The 6,447-nt window shown below is 39.2% G+C and overlaps 1 long non-coding RNA gene across 1 annotated transcript; it reads left to right on the top strand.

Annotated features, from left to right (window-relative positions):
- Positions 1 to 2,705: 2,705 nt before the first annotated feature.
- LOC132761877 (uncharacterized) lies at positions 2,706 to 5,921 on the top strand. Its single transcript, XR_009630014.2, has 3 exons — positions 2,706 to 2,932; positions 5,241 to 5,377; positions 5,740 to 5,921. It is a non-coding gene; the product is annotated as an uncharacterized lncRNA (long non-coding RNA).
- Positions 5,922 to 6,447: the final 526 nt, after the last annotated feature.

Here is a 6,447-nt window from a genome sequence, read left to right as displayed (position 1 = left end):
TGATTTAATATGTACAAGAACCTCAATCCATGTATGATTCATTGAAGCAAATACAGACAGTCCCTGTGTTACAGGCTAGATAGGTTCTGTTGGTTTGTTCTTCAGTTGGATTTTTGTAACATTTGTTTTTCTGTCTGTGCCCCTGTTCAGCAGGATTCACTTCACTTTCTGTACCTATGAGAATTGGATTTTGAACATTTTGGGTTGTCATGGAAACAAGGATTGGGGATAAAGCTTCAGTGGAGACACCTTTTCCCCATGATAACTCTTACAGGAGTGAATTTCCATTCCTTGAGATAGATTTCCTCTCACTTCCTGTTGTCTCACCCCTGTTTGTAACTATGAGATGTATGTGTTAGATGTTTGTAACTCGAGGACTCCCTGTATATCAAACCTGTTAAATATCAGAATGGGAGCAAATAAACAACATAAACCATGGTGATAATTAATATTTGTTGTTGCTTTCCACTAAACTAAGTCTTTGCTTTAGTGCATGGCACAACTTGTAAAAGGAATACTGTTCATGTCAGGTAAGCTGCTCGAGTGCCGGTGCGTGCTTTTTGCAAGCAATATGATTTGACAAGCAGTGTGTATACTTAGAAGCTTGTGCGCTGCCCCAGGTTCTGTTTAAAGACAGAAAGATTGAGAAGATTGGTGGGATGGGAGGGAGGTGACATCTAATGTACCATCTGAGATTACGTTATCAAAAATAAACAGCCTGGAGACGTTTTATTTTATTAGAGAGGTGTGGTTTTTTATTAGAGAGGTGTGGTCTGAAGGCAACTAATATACCATCTAAGAAGGTCTGGGTTAGTGGGGATTACCTAAGATTCTCTGCTGTATCAACCTTGAGGTCAACCATGGAAAAGTGGGTTGTTAACTACAATGAATATGTAAAAGAAAATAGTAAACCTGGATACACCTTGATGCTATACTGGAGTGTAAGTCAGTCAGGATCCATTATAAGAGTGGGAAGTTTTGGTTCTACAAGAATCCTAGTCAGCATGACCAATGTGAGGAAAAGATTAAAAGATTTCAGGAAAGATCATTAAAAAAAAATTGAAGAGCCAACATTCCCTTATAATTGAACCGTTAATCATTCCCAGAGGATTTATCAAGAACAGTCTTGGTTAGCAACACTATGGAATACCTTTGGTCTGAGACTTTGAGAAATGGTTGTCAGTTATAGAAGATGATACTCGACTAGGCAGAATGGCAGTACATATTGTATAGTGATATAGCTTGATAGAATCCCTGTATAAGTCTCCATTTTTGTCATTATCATTAATTTTATCAGGTGGTCTCAAAAATGAAGTTCAAGACATGATATATTAATTTGTGCAGTGATGTTATAAAACTACATAATCTGGCATAGATAGAATGACAAAATTTCTGAAGAATCATACTTTCCTATTACAAAGTCATAGAACTTCTCTATTTTCTTGGTTGTTTTCCATACTTTGGTGTTGTGTGATCAATTATGTAATTAACATCTTCATATTTACATCTTCAAGCAGGAAGGAGCAGGTTATATGGCCTTCCAAAATCTGGTGCCCTCTATGTATGCTGGATTACAATCTCCATATTTCCCATGCCAGTTGGGTGCACCAGAGTATCAGATGGGAGAGATTGTGTGGACAGGTGATGTGGAGCAGCTAGGCAGTGGTAATGAACTTTCTGGCTATTGTTTTTTGACATTTTTTTTTAAAAAACAACAAATTATGTTTCTGGACAGGTCATCACACAGCCATTGCTGAACTTACATTATAGTGATCAGGAAATCATTAATAAATTGTGAAATAGTTCATGACGTTTCAAATATTTCAACATTTGAAACTGAATACTAAGGCTCATGGTCCATGCTATAGTGTTTTGACCATTTGAGTCTGACTCTGGAGACCAGTGTTTGACTCCCCGCTCAACCATGGATATCAACTGGATGATCTTACACACTGTGATATGTTTACATTAAAGTCACCATGAGTTGGAAATAACTTGAAAGCACACAAGAAAAACAGCAACCACAACAATATCCTGTTATCTTCCTGGATCATAGAGATGGCACTGAGCTAATTAGGTTTTTCTTAAATGTGCTTTGATTGATAAACAATGAGTAGGCAGAAATTACTGATCCACAAGGAATGCAGTTGTTCAGAATCTACCTGGTTAATATGGACAAGCTGTTATAAAGGCACTGAACTTAGGCAGGTCATAATAGATTGATCTGAAATCTAGAATGAGGCAGTGTGAATGCAGTAAAAGAGGGGAGACATGTAGGGAGGGTGGGTGGGTGGGCAGTGAAACATCGGATTTGGATGGTTGGGAAGAGAGAAAGAAAGAGAGCACAATTTTAAGCACTGGGTTACAGGGGGGAAATGAGAAAAAGCAAGACCTTCCTGAGTAATTGTAGAAAGGCATGGATTATGAATATGAAGAGTTAAAGAAGCATCAGAAAGAGTTTCTGTGACATTAATGCGGCTTTTGAAATGGAAATGATGGGGTCAGGCACATAAGGTCCACTCTGCCTTTGGACAATGAGGCAGTGAGCTCTGCTCTGAGGCAAGTGACAAAAGGAGTGAGAGAAGATGTCTGCTGGAAGAGTCCCCATTTTTCACTGTTAAGATTGGCTGTGTGCTTCACTGCTGCCGCCACTACTCTCCTCCCCCCCACTCCAGCCTCAGGGGCCTGCAAGTGGGGGATGTTCTCCTCTCTGGCTCAGTTCACTTTGCAGAGTGTACAAGTTAGGCTTGTCACATAGAGCCCTCAAGGTACTAAAACTGGCTCAAAGAATGTTAATACAATTGAGAGGGGGGAGATTGAAAAATGAGCCAAAAGACAGAGAAAGAGCTATTTCAACACAAGTCATCTTCAAGGAGTTTGTAAATAAAAAGAAAGAGAGAGAGAGAAGAGAAAAGAAAAGAAAGAAAAGCAGGTAGGCATTATGCCAGGAGCACCTGCTGGCTCTTTGCATTGATATTAATTGACTAGAGATAAAACAAGGAGAAAATTATTACTCTGTTCTCCCTGCTATTTTGTTGTGTAAGGTGAAGGGATATTGGATTGAGTGCAGTACTGTCGCCCTCTTTCATGTGGGCTAATACTTTCTTTTTTCTTGGTCTCTCTTTCTCACTGGCTTTTGGAATTTCTAAATAGCAAATGATAAACTAGATCACAGGTGGACAGAAGCTCAAAACGATACTTCTAGATGATTTTGGGCAAAGATCTGCAGTTTATTTTCAAGGATTTCTGCAATGCCACAATCACAATTATTTTTCCATATACAAATTTTCTTTGGTATAAAAATAAAACTCAGGGTGACCACGAGTGGGTCTTTCTGAGATAGGACAACAAGAAAGCCCATCAGTATCCTGTGGTTTGTGTAATCACCAGCCAGGTCTCAAACCGGTTCCATAATTTCATATGTAATCATCTGCACAGTAAAACTACTTCCTTCAATAATGTTTTGAATCTTCATTAAATTATCAGTGTTGATGGACCAATTGATTACTTGGCTTGTGTTATTCTGCCCTCTCAAAAAATTGGAACGAGATCATTGAAATCATGTACCACAATTGTGAGGGGTCTATGGGCCTTTCCACACAGCCCTATATCTCAGAATATCAAGGCAGGAAATCCCACAATATCTGCTTTGAACTAGGTTATTTGAGTCCATACTCAGATAATGTGGGACATTCTGGGATATAGGGCTGTGTGGAAGGGCCCTATCTCTGATCACTTTCAGATGGGGAGCTCCTTGTATTAATTATGCTCTTCCACTAGAAACTACAAGTGGAATTCTAATACACTAATGCATATTGTGGAGATGCTTCACATTCTGGAAGACCATCTATATTAACTTCTCCATAGTTCTGCTTCCCCATTCAAACCATGGCCGAGTGTATAATCTATGACTGAGAGCTTAGTCTCAAAGTATCTCTCTTGGCATGCTTGTGTCACTTTTGGCTAGGCAGAGATCATAGTAATGATTTTTGTGAAAAATATTGTTGAGATCCCTTCATTCTACAAATACAAAATTATCTATATTGTGGGTTGGGGGAGATTAGACCTCACCATAAGCTTAGTCCTAAATCTGGTTAGGAAGTGCAACAACACTTAACACTGAAAAGTCAAGAATGCTTCAGGATGGGTAGTAGTAACAGGATTAATTGGAAGGATCTAAAGAGACCCACTCCCCTCCCTGCCCTCCAAGTCTACATAAGCCGATTCATCTGTGATGTAAATAAACTGGCCACTTCTCCACTTCTTCTCATTCCTGTCAGTCTACTTTCTATTCTCCCTTAGAATGAAGTTAGATTTGATTAACACTTTGTGTAATTTTCTTATCTTAGAATGGAGTTCCTATAATAAGGCCTTTACTTTGTTTCTCTAAATGAGTGAATCTCAAATGCTAGTCTTCCAGGTGTTTTGGACTTCTGGAAGTTGAAGTCCAAAATATCTGGAAAAACAGAGTTTCAAAACACTACTCTAATCCAGGGGTGTCAAACTCATTTTCACCAAGGGCTACGTCAACCTTATGGTTGCCTTCAAAGAGCCATTTCTAATTGTAAGACTGTATAAATGTCACTAATGATCTTGTCACATGGCCGCAAGAATTGCCTTGTGTCATGGCGGGGAGGGGGGATGTGGAGCGGGGCGCCTGGTGCCCCAAGCTCCACATTACTGGCTCCAGATTTGTTTGATCCCATGGGGGGAAACATCAACTGTCCGGCTGAGTCCACACTGCCATATAATCAGGGGCGGCTCAACCCATTACGCGAAGTAAGCATTTGCAGTATAGTTGATATTGCCCAGGGGTGCTCTTGAGGCACTCTTGGAGGAAAATAGACCTTGACATATGCAAGTTGTAGTTACTGGGATGTATAGTTCACCTACAATCAAAGAGCATTCTGAACTCCACCAATGATGGAATTGAACCAAATATGACACACAGAACTCCCATGACAAACAGAAAATATATTTCAGTGATTGGTTGGGGGGGGGGGGGGTGGTGTGCCAAAATACTGTTTGTTTACCGTTGAAAATTACCGAGGGCCACCTCTGCATATAATCCAGTTCAATATGGATTTTATACAACTGTGTTCTTGAAACTGCTAGGCCATTAAATGTTAATCAAGGTGGCCAAATGCAACATTCACACCTACCTCAAACAGACAAGAGTTCTTTCTCTGTCCCTGTACATTCCATAGATATACAAAATCAATTTGCCTATTTTCCAACAGACCTCAGAACCTCTGAGGATGCCTGCCAGAGATGCAGGTGAAATGTCAGGAGAGAATGCTTCTGGGACATGGCCATACAGCCCGAAAAACTTACAACAACCCTGTGTGGAAAGGGCCTTGCAGTATGCTGAAGGAAGGTAATATATAGTTCATTGTAGCATAGGTTCACATATGGACGTTTTCATTATACTGAAGGGATGTTGGATTGATTGAAAATGTATGTAATGCTAAATCTATGTTGATTTTATCTACATGTGGGCCCCACTGAAACCAACATGAAATGCTAATCATATGAACTGAAGTTTATTTATTGATTTATTGCAGTTATGCCCTTTCTTTCTCCCCCAAAATGGTATTCTAGGCAGCTACTGAAGGTCCACTGGTTTCAATCGAATAATGATGGACTAACATGTTGTTCTAACCTGTTTTATTTATAAGCATTTTTATCAGACCCTCTTCTTCTGTGGTCTTTATTTAACATTTTGTGTGTCAATTCTAGGGAATCTCCATATCTCGATGATCTCACATCCTCCTTGTGGACTACCATAGGCATCTAGTAGGACACCGTGGGGAACAGAATAAAGGACTACATCTGCCTTGTATGTGATTTTCCTACTTCTTTTTTATTTCAGTTGTTTTATCTGGTGAAAATGTAAATAAAGTTGACTGAAAAAGAAATAATTTTAAGATGTCCTTTTTTGATTATATGTGTCTCCCCCCCCCCCCCCCCTCAGTTGGAGGTTCTTTTGCATGTATTGCTTTGGTGCTTACTTGGTTAATTTCTATTTGTATTTTACGTTGCTTGCCATGGGCGTTGCTGGTTATTTAAAAAGATTATTTCAATACATATTTAAAAAGAATTAACACATACACACATATGACACACACATATGGTCTTTCTAATACAAAGATGAGATATGCATTCCTTCAATTTAAAAAAAGAAAAAGAAAATGAATACCGGGTTTATTGTTTTCATTAATATGGGAGAAGCTTCAAATCATCACAGATGGAAGTTGGAGGAGAAGAAGAAGAAGAAGAAGAAGAAGAAGAAGAAGAAGAAGAAGAAGAAGAAGAAAGAGAGAGAGAGATATCTTATTTGCTTCAAATCACTACCTTAGGCTCCAATTATCTGTAACCTCGGTTTCTGGGAGGGGCATGACATCTACCCAAAGATTCAACACCCTAAGGGCTCAGAACAATAAATAT

The sequence above is a fragment of the Anolis sagrei genome, chromosome 1, assembly GCF_037176765.1.
Source record: "Anolis sagrei isolate rAnoSag1 chromosome 1, rAnoSag1.mat, whole genome shotgun sequence".
In the NCBI taxonomy this organism is placed as follows: domain Eukaryota; kingdom Metazoa; phylum Chordata; class Lepidosauria; order Squamata; family Dactyloidae; genus Anolis; species Anolis sagrei.
The sequence above is the reverse complement of the archived record's forward strand: the minus strand, read 5'-3'. Positions and strand labels throughout refer to the sequence as shown.